Genomic DNA, 15,038 nt, shown 5'->3' on the forward strand with positions numbered 1-15,038 from the left:
TGATGACAGTGACCACAATTTGATTAACAGCTCAGATACAAAAGAACCAACCAAAGAAAAACTGAATGACAACAAGCCTGATCTCCTAGCTCATGGGAAAATATGACATGTTACTGTTGGAAGTGTCAGCGGCGCAACAGGTAGCACACACACACCTTTGGTGTAAGAAGGCCGTGGGTTTTATTCTTTAACCACACACCAGGTATATTGACTGCTGACAATGCAGTGCTGTATAAGGGAAGTGCTGCACTCCTGAGTGTACTGTCCTTCAGATGAAACATTAAACCGAGACCCCATCTGCTTGATTTGGTGGTAGCTCGGGTGGATGTAAAAGATCCCATGGCACTCATCGAAAAGAATAGGGGTCCTTTATTTATCTACAAAAATAACTCTTACTTACAAAATATTCACATATGTAGAAATGTATAAATATACAAATCTATACATATTCATAATTTTTTTTACAATCATACTAAATGTTCAGTCCTATTAGACTACCACTCCTTTTTCCATAACCATCATCTGATTTTACTTAATACTGTTGCTAAAATCCATTAATTTCATTTATTCTTTCATTCCATATAACTCACATAACACAAAATAACTTGTCTATTTTTTGACATATTCTTTACTTCTATTCTTATAATATCCATATTTAATTATGTCCACTTCTTTTATGTCTTCAAAAAATCTTCTCTAAATTGTTTTCCCAATAACTTTTTACTCTTTTACATTTCAAAAATACATGTTTCATAGTTTCTTCTTTTTGATAATGTAAACATACTATATCACTTTTCTTTTTACATTGAATATTTCCTTTTACTGGCAATGTATCGATTACCAGTCTCCACAAAAAAAAAAAAAATCTTGGCATTCTACTTTCTGATTACACAATTTGCTTCTTATTTTTATAGCTTTTATTTTTTCATCTGTTAGATTTTCCCACGGTTTTATATAGTAATGTTTTGTCATTACATTCTTATACCATACTTTTCTATCTTCTTCTATATCATCAGTTTTTATTTTTCATAAAAATATTTTTTCTTGATAACATTTTATTTTGCCATTTATAACTCTTTTTTACCATAACCCCAAATTTATCATACTTATATTTATACAGTTTTACTACTAATCTCTCATCTTTTTTCATTTATTCACTTTAATACTTTGTACAAATTTAATGAAGTAGTGTATACCACTTGGTTAATTAACCCTAAGCTTCCTTCTTCATTTAATCTAGAAACCCATATAAATGAGAAAATTAAATGCAATAGTTCATTTTCAAATACTGTTGGCAACATAAATACACTTGCTGAGTATGCTTTTTCTCCATCAGTAGTGAATTTATCAAAAAAGGCAATTTTTTTCTGAATAATATGTATGTACTCCAGACATTATGTTTTATTTCTTCTATTTATTTTTCTGCTGAATTCTACTTATGTCTTTATTCCTAATTTTTAAACCTAACACAGAAATTTTATTAATTTTAAATATATACCCTGATCTTTACTACATCACTTTGTTTAAAAACATCCCCATCATCTCTAGACAATCGTATGTGCAGATTATTGCTTCTTTTATTCAAATTTTGTTTTTTTTGCAATTACAATGATGTCATCGACATATGTTAACCAAACTGGAATTCTAAACCCTTCAGGCATTATATACCCCACCACCTTCATTTAGAAATTTATTTAACTTATTGGTGGTGCTGCGGTAGCGTTGTCGCCTCACAGTAAGATGCTGACCGGTTCGATTCTCAGCTACAGCGTTTTCTGCATGGAGACATGCGTGAATGGATGTACCTTCGTTGAAGGTTGTGCATCAGGCCTGGCAAGCCAGTACGTAAAAATCAACTGCCAATCATTAGCGGACCGGAGTTCCGCTGTGGCGACCCCTAACTGGGAACAGCTGAAAGACACATTACATTACATATATATTATCACATTCATAACTAATGCAAAAAGTATACAACTCATTGCCCATCCCTGTCTTATACCATCCACAATTTCTCTATTATTAATAATTCTTACCAACCCTTCCTCTTTATACTATATATGCTATCTTCCATAATACCTTCCATTCTAGTTTCAAATCTCCTTTGTATTATTTTCATAAAGATCTCATATTCATTATTATTCAATACTATCTTCCTTCTTCCATATAAATTTAAATATTCCACTATGTAATTCTTTATACATAAAACATTCACTTAATCATTCATTCAAAATCTTTAAAAAATATTTTTTGGGTCTATATTGAAAAATCAAATGCTGAAAACAGCGAACGATGTTTCATAGACACATTTTCAGCGAAAGCTGAAAATGTCGAAACCACAGAACAGCAATTTCTTTCCTAGGGAAAGAAATTGCTGTTCCAACCAAAAAAAAAAAATGTTAAACACTTACACACACATACACACGTACCCTAACCCTAATTGTACCCTCCCCCCAAAAAACAGTAAACAACTAAATACACATATGCACGTAACCCAACCATACATCTAACGGAAAAAAAAACAGTAAACATTTTAAAACATATGCATTTACCTTAACCCGCACCCTAACCCTAAGGTCAGTAACGTTTGCACATTTACGTAAACAGTTCCAAACACATACACACTTACCTTAACCCTAATTCTACCCCCCAAAACAAAAGTAAACAGCTGAAAACACATACACATGTAACTCAACCATACATCTAATGCAAAAAAAACAAAAAAACAAAAAAAACAGTAAACACTTTCATACATATGCACTTACCTTAACCCGCACCCTAACCCTAAGGTCAGTAACTGTTGCACATTCACGCTTGGGAGCTATACTGGACAAGGGACCACACACTGCAGAACACGGCAAAGCAAAAAAGCAGTCAAGTGACTTCTTTCCCAGGGAAAGAATTCGCTGAACAGCCGCTTCGCTGTTTTGCCTGTTTGCTCTGTATGTGCCAACGAAAATGCATTCGACAAAATGCGTTTTCATCATTCCAATAGTAACCCTATTTTTTTGCCATTCCCTTTAATTTTTATACATTTCATACCCTATTCCATCTAAGACTGCAGCCAAATCTATATTTACGTGTCCTAATACTTTATCTAGCTCATTTAACATAATCTCCTTTAACAACTCTTTCTTCACTTTTTCCTGTTAACTTATTACTTTCCATGTTTTTTTTTTCACTACCATCTTTTTTCTTTACAGGTTTCTTGTACATATTGTACTTCCTTCAGTCTTTCGGCTTTTCCCGGTTAGGGGTCGCCACAGCGGAACTCCGGTCTGCTAATAATTGGCAGTTGGTTTTTATGGTGTCGAGTTGCCAGCCTGACGCCCAACCTTCAACGAAGGCACGCACATTCAACGCATGCCTTTTGAACGCCCACTCTACCGCGGGGAGGACATGCAGACTCCGCTACACTATTTAAAATCTTTTCCTGAGTTCAATTTCTCCCATGAACATTTTTTATTTCTCTTTTGCTAAAATTACATCTAATATATTTACTGTATTTCTACAGAATACGGCTATTCCAGAGCATCTTTAATTTACCAAATTCCAGACCATCTTTCCTCCCCATAGATTTTCTGTTTGTAAACTTTCTTCATTTGTTAAAAATCGTGTCTTCTAATATAATTAAATCTATATCACCCGCATTATTCCACTCTAAAATTCCTATTCTTCTTACTATGTTCCTTTTTTAGCACCTTTATTGAATTAACACTTGTGACATAGGCAAGTTTACATTTATATAAAAGTAAACAAACTGTATTATTGAGTTCACATTTATAAACATTATGCTTCACATATAATGCTATATATCATATAACCTAAGCAGCATTACATAAATTATTCAATTCCTGCACTTTTTTAAACAAGTATCTTTATTAAACCATCATTTACAACATAGGCAATCATATATTTTTATGAATGAAAACAAACCACACCGACACAATTCTAGCTGCAAGCATTTTACATCACAAACCATACTAACACACCCCCAGATGCAGACGTTATACATCACTTATAATATACCCAATAATTTTCAGTCAAACATTACATAGCTCATTTAAGTCCTGTCTTCTTGTAAACCTCATTCCTCCCGTGTATATACTGTTCCCACAATTCCCATATTTTCCTACGTAGTTTGCTCCTACCCTTTTCTAAAGATCTCAATTCCAGTTATTTTATTTCTGCTACTATATTCACTACTTCTAGTATAGTTGGTTTAGATTTTGATTTTCATTTTCTAGTAATTGCTTTTTTGGCAGCCAACATAATTAGGCACAACAAGGCTTCGCCATGTCTAGGCAATTCCTAGAAAATGGAAAACAAAATCTACACCAAGTATACTAGAAGTTGTGAATATAGTAACAGTGATAAGGATTCCCTGTGGGATGCTCTGTCAGAGATGCGGGGTAGGCAGATTGATGAGACAAGGGAGATGATTTCCTGAGCTATGTATCACACATATCCTTTAGCTGCCACACCAGAATCATTTAAATCCATAATCTTAAATACTTCATTTTATCATGTCCTCATAAATATGGATATTGCTAAACCAATTCATATGTGGGTACATAATTTACCTCCTTTGTTTTAGCTTCATTAATTTTGTATCCTGAAAAGGCCTGAAACTGTCTCAGAATGTTCCACAACACAGCAATGTCTCTTTCTGGTTTTGTCAGGTAAAAAACAGTTGCAAATAGAGCCAGCTTTTCTTGACTACCACACCAATTATATCCTTGAATTTTCAAGTCCCTTATTTTCTTTACCAATGGTTCTAAATATAATGCAAATAACAAAGGGTAAAGAGGACACCCCTACCTGGCTCCTCTGCTCAAGCAGAAATTATCAGAGAAGACCCCACCCGCTTTAATTATCATCTCTGATGACTCACATATCCTCCTAATCAACCTTATATATTTTTTCAGATAATGCAAATGTTCCACTTGCCCTGCTCATAAAGTCCCAGCTTACTCTGTCAAAATGCTTTCTCTGCATCAAGACCCACCAACAACAATGGTATTGTCTTACATTCTGCTTCCCTCTGGATCATCAATGTTTGTCTCCCCTCCACAAAACCATACTGATCCATATTTATCAATTATGGCATTATTTTTGCCTATCGTTTACCCATTATAGACATGAACACTTTATAATCATGGTTTAGTATTGAAATGGGTCTGTATGAAGCTGGATCTGATGGATCCCTCTTCAGGTATTACACATACCACTGCTTTCTTCCAGGATATTGGTACTTCCTCTTAAAATACTGTTAAACAAAACCTTCCAGATCTTTATTAGCTTTTCCCTCCTAGCTTCCAAACTTCTACAAGAATAACATCTATTCCTGGGAACCTTCCTGTAGACTGGTTATACATCACATCTCCTGCTATCCTAACCATTAGTAATTAAGCCTCATCTACCTGTAACCTTGGCATATTTCATTCTTCCATAAACATCTCCATCTGTATCTTTTCTTGATTTCCATATTTCTCTGCTTTATACAGACTTTAGAATTTCTGAACTACTTCTAATACCTCTACAGGACCTCTTGTTACCTTCATTGTTATAGGTTCCCTAAGCTTGGCGACAGCCCTTTCTACTTTCTGTTGCTGGAGTCATTGTGCAAGTTTTCTTCTTACTATGTACTTAATATTATTCAGATTTATAGAATGCACTCAAAAAATTTTCATTATCCCTTTTCCTTAGATTCATGGTTTTATAAGTTCATAGCTAATTACTAGGCTAGCTTTAATAGACCATTCTAAGCCTAACCAATTTCCTTCCCAAAGGTGAGAATCAAACACTAAGTTGTGTCTGTGAGCCAAACACCTTAACCATTACACCAGTCTTTAGCTGTATATATTATTCATCCACTTCTTTTTCTTTTGTACTTATCCCTTTACATTTTTTTCTCTTGTATCCTTTTACCCATATAATTCTTTTTCCATTTTACTATCTTCCAGTTTATGTATTCTTCATCACTTATTTCAGAACCTTCTAGTATGTCCTCTTTATTTTTTTTCATCTATTTTTTATTTCTACTACTTTTAAAATTTCTTCCCTTTGTTCATTTTCTCCTATTTCTTTTTCCTTACTCTTATTTTCATTTTTACAATCCATCGATAAATGTCCAATTTTATTACATTTATAACATTTCAATTTAGCATCGTCCCATTTTCCCACAACTATAACATTTTCTTTTGTCACAGATACTTATCAAATGTCATTCTTTTCCACAAAAAAAAAAAAAAACAAAAACATGTCTTGGGCTGCACCCAGTATTTTACAACATCCCTACTCCATTCCACATTTATCATGCATTCTATACATATATTTTTTTCTCTTTCTACTTTTAACACAATATTACAATCCCAGCCACCAGTCCATAAATCCCTTTTGTCAGACTTTTGCAACATCCAGTACTTGTGTACATAAAACTTTCAAATGACCTTTCAAAGTCTCTTTTTTTCTACCTTTGTTCGAAACTGTACATGGATCTTCTTTTTTGTTTCCGTTAAATGCTTTTACCACATAAAGATTTCATGGGTTAAAATCTCTTTTTTTCATATTCTCCAAGAAAATTTTCCATTGAAAAAAACAGTTTCAATGATAATGTCACAAAATGTCTCTTTTTTAAATAAGAATAACTGCTCCTACCTTATGTGTTTTTGTACCCAATGGAGCTTTTAAATTGTCCCACACTTCATACCTATCCATGTATTAGTCTTCTTTATCTTGAATCCTTGCCACATACTTCTGTTTTTCATTTTCTTCTGCCCTCTTTTCTGCCACTCCACTTTTGCCTTCTTTTACTTTCTCTGCATATGTTTTCTTTTCCATCTCACCACTACTCTTCAGGATTGTCTCTACATCCTCCTTTTGTAATTTCTCCATAATGCCCCACCAAGAAACTCCTCCATCTGATGTCGTAAATCTTTGTTCATTAGTTACTATTAGGACCTCGGTTCCGTCTTCGGAACCAATACAGCCGTTTCCAACCTCGCCCCAGCCAAAAACTCTCAACTAAGACCTACCTATAATGCCCCTCTCCTAGTTACTCCAGATCTCGTTTGCCACGTTCCTAGTCAAACGTGCTAGCCATCTCTCTCTCAAAGCTAAGTAGAAAATTATTTTTAAGACAGTTTCTCTTCAAAATTGTTTATTTTTTAGTCAATTTAGCCTTTTCTCACTGTCGCCTATAACCTAATTCTATTCCCTACCCTTAACCTTGGTAATTTAATTTCTACCATTATTGCTACTGACCCTCTCTACTGCCTTCGACAGGCCTTTCCTTACCACTTGTGGTATTTTTTAAATACAATCGTTAGTATTCTCTTACCCTTTTCTCTCCCTTATTTTGTTTTTTCTATAGGATAGTCTTGTTGCCTTACTATGTCAGATAAAGCTAAGTTGGGGTTTAAACAGTGTGACAAGTGTGGGCGTAAGATGCCTAACTCAGATACACATGCTCGTTGTGTCTACTGTTTGGGCGTGGATCATATTAATGCTGACTGTGACATTTGTGCTAGTTTTAATAATCATACACTAGCAGAATGTAAAAATAAACTTATTTTAAAAGGTTTAATCAAGACATCTTTTTCGGAGGCTCTATCTCGGTCAGAGGTCTCACCCCCTCCAAAGACCAAAAAACATAAGGAAAAAGGGAGTCACTCGGTTCCTGTACCTCTGTCAATTATGGAACAGAGTCTGCCCCGTACTTCACTGGCGCCCTTGGTGCAGAACTCTTCGGCACCAGGCTCTGTTACTTCTCCCTTGGTGTCGTCCATGATATTCACCCCTGTTTTGGTTCCAACCTCGGCACCACTGACTTCGGTGCTGTCCTTGGATCCAACATTGGCTCCGATCACTGTACCTGCTTCGGCACCATCCCCGGCCATAGTGCCGACAGTTTCTTTGGCTCCATCGGCTCCAAAATATGAACATCTGCCAAGGACAAGATACTCTCCAACTTACGACCCTTTTTTAGGGCAGAGGTTTAGCCCCTTTCAAGGAAGACCTGATTCTCCTTCAGCAGCCTCCTTTAGATCCACTAGGAGTTTTTCTGAATTAGATTTAGTGCAGGTTGTGGACCAGCTTCTGGCAGCTAGGGGATTACCCATTCCAGTTAGACCTTCTGTCCTTCTTGGCTTGGAATCTTTTACTACATCTTCCCCTGTTTATCCTCCTCTGGCCTCTACCCAGATCCCGGAGATCCCAGTACCAATGTCCACTCCGGTGCATACAGTCTCGGCTCCAACAGTAGTTTTTCCCCTGTCGGCACTGACTACCATTGCTGCATCAGCTCCAGTGGAGCTGATGCTCTCTTGGAGCAGTACTTGGACCATCCGTATCTTGGTACCTAGCCTGGCGCCTATTTTCTCACTGGCGCTGTCTATTTCCATGTCTCTGATGGCTTCCAGTCCTCTCAGAGCTCTTCACCTGGAGGTGGGCTCCTCAGGGCGAGGTGTGACCCTGGTTCCGAGGTTGTCCTTTCCAGTTCCGGGCTCCCATCCCCTCCTCAGGTGGGTCTGCTGTCCAGGTGATGGAGAGGGTCCTTCACTCCGAAGGCTCGCAGTCAACACCAATGACATCAGTATCAGAACCCCCCCCCCTAGCATGCACCTCTCCCAACCCATTTTGGGACCCCAGGCATGGGAGATGCAAGAACCCCCTTTGAAGGGAACCCCTTCTTGGGAGTCCTCCTCAGAAGATCCCACTGGGGAGCCACCCCAGAAGAAACCGTGTAAGAGGAAGCACCTTGATTCCCCGGAGGAATCTATCACCAAAGACACTGACTGTGATGAGGGGGAAGGGTCCCCATGGTCTCCTCCAGACAACATCTCATTCGGAGACATTCTCAAAATCCTCAAGCAGCAGGGAGACTGGAAGTCTTCTAAACATTCTTCTGAGGAATCCGTGTTCTTGCAGGCCTTCCGTGCCCGGCCACCTACTTCCTGGGTGACCCCACCGGCAGATGACCTTGTTAAACGCATTGTGTAGTGTGCCTGGAAGGCCCCGGACAATGTAGAACCTGTCCCACGGAGGCCAGACAAAATTTTATCTACACCTGAAGATCAGCCCCACTGGTCCAAGCAGTTGACGGTTGATTCTATGGCTGTGGCAGCGGCCACCAAGAGGGAACTGGCAGAAGATAGTTCCACTGTCCATCCTCCAAACAGGGAGTCCTGGACCATGGACAGACTAGGGAAGCGGACCTATGCTTCAGCGACCTTCGCCATTCAGTCGCTGAACTATCTGGCACATTTTACTGACCTCCAAAGAGACCTAATTAACAAAATGTCTTCCTCTTTGGTTGGGGTACTGCCAGATGAGGTGCGTAATACTGTCGCCTAGCAGCTAGCTAACCTTGAATCCATCTTGAACTCCTTGATGCATTTAATATCTCACACCACCGAGGGGGCAGCTCGAGCTGCCACATCAGGTATTGTCATGAGACGTAATGCTTTGAATGCATTGTGTGACTTTGCAGACCCCTTTAAATCTTCCTTCGTCAAAGCACCTGTCGATGAATCTGCACTTTTTAGACCCAAAGTACAAGACACACTTGCACATAGTGAGAAAGATGGAAAGACCTTGTCCGCTGTGGGCATACACTTTTCCAACCCCCACAGGTCCTATTCCAGGAACTAGAAGGGAGGAAAAATGAGGTTCAAGAAATTCCAAGGATCTTTTCATGACAAAAGTGGTGAACAATCCCCCCCTGGGCAGAAGGGGGCAACTCATATGGAAGACGCCCTTTTCGAGGTAGAGGGGATCCAGGTAACCAGGGTGCTAGAAATTCTTTCTTCGGCAGAACCTACCAGCGCTCCTGAACAGCGACCCAATTGCTTTCCTCTGGAAGCAGTCGGGGGTCATTTTCCTCTGCACCTACCAGCCTGGCATCTTATAGCTACCGATGTTTGGGTGCAGAGAATAATATCCAGAGGCTATTAAATACCATTCAATTTCATTCCCAGACCTGTCAAATGAATCCACAATGTACCACCCAATCAGAGGGAATTAGCAGCCTTAGAAATAGAAAAGCTGCTAAAAAAAAGAGTCATCCAACCAGTCCTACCAGACAGGATCTGGGTTTTACTCGAGGTTCTTTTTAGTGCCAAAAAAGACAGGGGACAGGAGACCAATCCTGGATCTCAGCTTACTGAACAAATTTATCAAACCTCAAAAATTCCGGATGGTCACGGTACAGTCCATTCTTCCCTTCCTAGGGAGGGACAACTGGATGTGCTCTATAGACCTCCAGGACACGTACTACCACATAAAGATGGATCACCGCTCCCGGAGATTTCTCCGCTTTTGGCTGGGAGCCAATCACTACCAGTTCAGGGCACTGCTATTTGGTCTCTCGACAGCCCCCCCCCCCTCCCGAGTGTTCACCAAATGTATGGCAGCTGTGGTAGCTCATCTTTGACTACAAGGATTCCAGATGTTTCCCTATCTAGACGATTGACTCCTTACTGCTCCGACCAGGAATCTCCTAGTCCGCAGACTCTCTTACACTCAAGGTCTTGCTCTCCGCTTGGGGATTACAATCAACAAGGACAAATCTCAAATGTCCCCAATGAAGACACTGGAATTTATTGGAGCGGTCTTCGACACAACATCCTGTCAAGCTTCTCTCTCCCTTCATAGGCTTTTGAAAATAAGACACCAAATCCAAGACTTTCTTTCTCAGACCTATGTACCAGCATCTCTTGTACAGCAACTCTTAGGTTCCATGGCGGCTGCTATTATGTTATTACCACTGGCAAGACTGCACATGAGAATCCTGCAGTGGCTTCTTTCTGCACAATGGTCTTTTCTAACTCACCCACTCAACCACATGATATGTCTTACAAACTGTTGCAAGGAAGAAATGCTATGGTGGATGAAGCCACAAACGAATCTTTGGTGTCGTTCTGTCTTCGACAGCCCACGGCCATGGTGACCATGGACTCTTCCCTGTAGGGTGGGGGGGCATTTCCAGAGAAAGATGGTCCAAGGCACCTGGTCCCCTATGGAGGCCAATTTGCAGATAAATGTCCTGGATCTGAGGGCAGTTCTCTTAGCGTTGCAAGCGTTCCATGCATTCCTTATCCTCTGGGACCATTACAATTCAGTCAGACATGTCAATCGTCTGGTATAACAACAAATAAGGTGGAACCAGGTCTTACCCCCTGTGTCAGGAAGCCATGAGGATTTGGCACCGAGTGACAGCTTCCAACCGCTTTCTTATAGCAACGCACATTCCCGGGAGTTCCAACATTATTGCGGACAATCTGAGCAAGAACATCCTGATGCCTCATGAGTGGTCCCTCTACCCTGTAAGAGCGGATCGGATCTTCCAACACTGAGGCAAGCCTTGCTGTGATCTGTTTGCTTCCCCCCTAAACTACAAATGCAGTAGCTACTTTGCCCTGATCCCCACTCAGGGGGAACCACCAAGGGACGCTCTAACGCACGATTGGCCCCGGGTCTTCTGTAGGCCTTTCCCCCGTTTCCCCTCATTCCAAAATTTCTCCAGAAAGCTCAGAGGTTGAGAAGCAAAGTGATCCTCATTGCCCCCTACTGGCCCCGTCAAGTGTGGTTCCCGTTTTTATGGCCTCATCTGATTCACAGCCCATGGATCCTGGATCATTCCCAAGACTTGTTATCTCATCCTCAGGGACTGATTCATCTGAACTTCCACAGTCTCAAGCTCACAGCTTGGTTCCTCCACTTCCAATGATTGCCAGGCTGCCTGAAATCCCATCTCCTATTCATAAAATTCTTCTGGCTTCACACAAACCTTCCACCAGGAAAGTTTATTCTAGTAAATGGACTAGGTTCTCTATTTGGGCCAAAGATCAGAACTTGGACCCTTTCTCTATGCCTATTCAAAAGATCCTACAATACCTGACTACTCTTTTACATGCAGGAGCCTCAGCATCGACGATCACTGTACATTTAGCAACTATCTCCAATTTTCATAATGGACTTGATAATTCTTCGATTATGTCACATGCCTATGCAAGACTTTTTTGAAAGGAGTATTACATGTTAAACCTGCAGTCAAGCCTTCCTTAGAACCCTGGGCCTTGACTTTGGTACTTCAATCTCTCACAGGTCCTCCTTTTGAGCCCTTTCATTCATGTGATTTAAAATTTTTGTCATGGAAAACCTTACTTCTAGTAGCACTTACCTCAGCGAGAAGAGTATCTGAGCTACAGGCCTTGAGTGTCAAGAGACCTTACTTGATCTTCCACATGGATAGGGTGTCCCTTCGTACTGACCCTACTTTCCGCCCAAGGTCATTTCTGGATTTTCCATTAACCAATCTATTGACTTACTGATTTTCTTCCCTCAGCATTGTAATAGAGGGGAGTACCTTTTGCATACCCTTGACGTGCATCGGCAGCTTCGTTGTTATATGGACAGAACTAAATCTTTCAGTAAAACAGATCAATTGTATGTGTCCTTTGCAGGACCCAGATTGGGTAAACCTGTTTCCAAAGTGACTTTATCCTCCTGGCTTAGAAACATCATTACCTTTATCTACCAACAGAGTAAGCTATCATTAACTTTCAGACTAAAGTCTCATTCTAGCAGATCTATGGCTATTTCTGTAGCATTTCATTCCAGAGCCTCTATGGATAGCTGCACAGCAGCCACTTGGGCAAGACCTCATACCTTTATCTCTCATTACAAATTGGATTTGGCCTCCAGGGGACGAGCATCTTTTGGTTCTATGGTGCTCAGGAATATCCTTCCTTAGGGCCACCCAGGACTCAAGAACCAGGGGACTTGGTCCTAATAGTAATTAATGAACAAAGATTTACAACATCAGATAAAGAAGTTATGTCTTACTATAACGTTCCATCTGATTTGTAGATCTTTGTGCATTCATTACTTCCCGCCCTCCTTCCCCCTGCCTGGACTCCTGGTGGATTTTAGGAACTCTTGGTTAGGGTATTTGCTCAGACAGAGCCTTCTACTATTTTTTCTACTACATCTATTATACAGGGGCGGGCAAACTTGATCTGGAGTAACTAGGAGAGGGGCATTATGGGTAGTTCTTAGCTGAGAGTTTTTGGCTGGTGCGTGCTTCGAAAAGTAGTTGTGTACGCTTACCATAAATGTAGATGTTCGAGTGTATTCACTGTTGCAGTCATTACATTTGGGTTATCTGCTTGGAGGTAGCCCTCAGCTGGCCTGATTATCAAAGTCTTGGATCCTGCGTCTGTTGCTGTCTCTTCTTCTATTACGTCAGGTAGTCAGGGGTATAAAGCATGCAGCCTACGCCATTACATTAGTTTTTCTTGCCCCAGATGTCAGGTGCCCCCATAAAGGGAAGCAATTATATGCAAGGTTACACCTCCAACAAAAAGCAAATACACCAGAAAGGTTAAATACAGTAAACAAGAAGAGAAGTATAGCTAATAGAAGTCAGGGGGCTGGAGAGAGGGTAACCAGGACTGCAACAGTGAATACACTCGAACATCTACATTTATGGTAAGTGTACACAACTGTACTATGTTCTTCGTGTTTCACTGTAGGCATGATCTGCCCTTAACAAAGCCGAACTGGGTCGGGTCAAGTGTCTGGAGGTTCCCAATGTCTTTGTTAATGAGTTTCATGATGATGCGCTCCATAGCCTTGCAGACCAGGCTAGTCAGGCTTATGGGGCGATAGTTACCAGGGTCAGTTGTGGCCCCTCCTTTGTGGAGTGGAATAACCATTGCTGTGAGCCATTCTCTGGGCATATAGCCTGTGGAGAGGCTGAGGTTGAACAGCGTGTTTAGGTGGGGGGTTAGTTCGTTCTGTAGTTCATGCAAGACGCGTCCTGGAACATCATCTGGCCCCACTGATGCTGTGTTTTTGGCTTTTAAAAGGGCTGTTTTCACCTGTGCGTCTGTGATTTCCAGGACACTACACTTTTCCAGTATTGTTGTGGGCCCTTTTGGAGGTGAGAAGGGGGTGAAGTTTGCACTGAATCTATCTGCCAGGATGTTGGCAATATCAGTAGGTTCAGTATATTTTGTGCTATTTTCACTAGCTCAGAGTGAATTGCCACTTAGATTTTTGACATAGCTAAAGAAGGCTTTGTGGTTATATTTCGAATCCTTGGCTATTTTTCTTTCAAAGTTAGCCTTGGATGATTTTATGAGGGCCCTTAGTTTCTTACTGATACTGATGAGGGATGTCTTTCCTTCTTGGGATTTGCTTTTTTCTGAACTAGTTTCCTCCTTTTATTGTATAACCTGTTTATGGCAGGGGTCCACCAGACTGGTTTCCTTCTAATAGGGGAGTGAGTCTTGGTTTTGCTAGGGATGGCACAATCCATGCATCCTTGTAGGTGCTCATACAGTGCATTTGTAAAGGATTCTGCATCTTAGGCAGCGTTATCCTTTAGCGTGGGGGCTGTGAAACATACCACCACCGTCTCAACCTTCGACAACTCAGATGGTTAGAACTACAAAACCAACTACAATACAATCAACTTGTGATTACACAAGAAATCCTGCACCACCCTACTAATACTCCTATCCTCTCTAATCTGATCTCCCCATATAAAAATCTTACTACATTATGCTAAGCTAATAAGCTTCTAATTGCCAATAATAAATCTAATAACAAAGCTGGAGACTTACTCTTTTCCAATGTTGTGGGTAGATCCTGGAACAAACTTCCTAGGACACTCACTTCTCTCTCATCTACACCACTCTTTAAGAAACAGCTCAAAGATCACCTAAAAATACATTGGCTTTGTCCCTGCTCGAAGCCTGACTGAATCATACTCATCGTCTTATTTCTCCTCCCCCTTTTCCCCTGCCTCCTGGGCTAGTGCCCCTCTACATTTCTTGAATAATTATTAGCTAACCCTTTCTACTACTTGTATTTTCCTGCCTATTCTCTTGCTCCTTCTTTGACTTAGTGATTGCTAATTTTCAAATGAATGTTAATGTTCAAATTACAATATAAACTGTTGCTTGATTGTACCGGAAATCTACTAAAGAGTTAGGACGTGATTGTTTCTTAAATCTATGCTAAGTCTCTGT

The 15,038-nt window shown here is 40.3% G+C and overlaps 1 protein-coding gene across 3 annotated transcripts in view; it reads right to left on the reverse strand.

The window, feature by feature from the left end:
- Positions 1-15,038, reverse strand: part of PCYT2 (phosphate cytidylyltransferase 2, ethanolamine) — a 944,538-nt gene that overhangs the window by 3,611 nt on the left and 925,889 nt on the right. The window lies entirely within an intron of this gene.

Source organism: Protopterus annectens, chromosome 4.part0, assembly GCF_019279795.1.
Source record: "Protopterus annectens isolate FY-2018-M chromosome 4.part0, PAN1.0, whole genome shotgun sequence".
NCBI classification, from domain to species: domain Eukaryota; kingdom Metazoa; phylum Chordata; order Ceratodontiformes; family Protopteridae; genus Protopterus; species Protopterus annectens.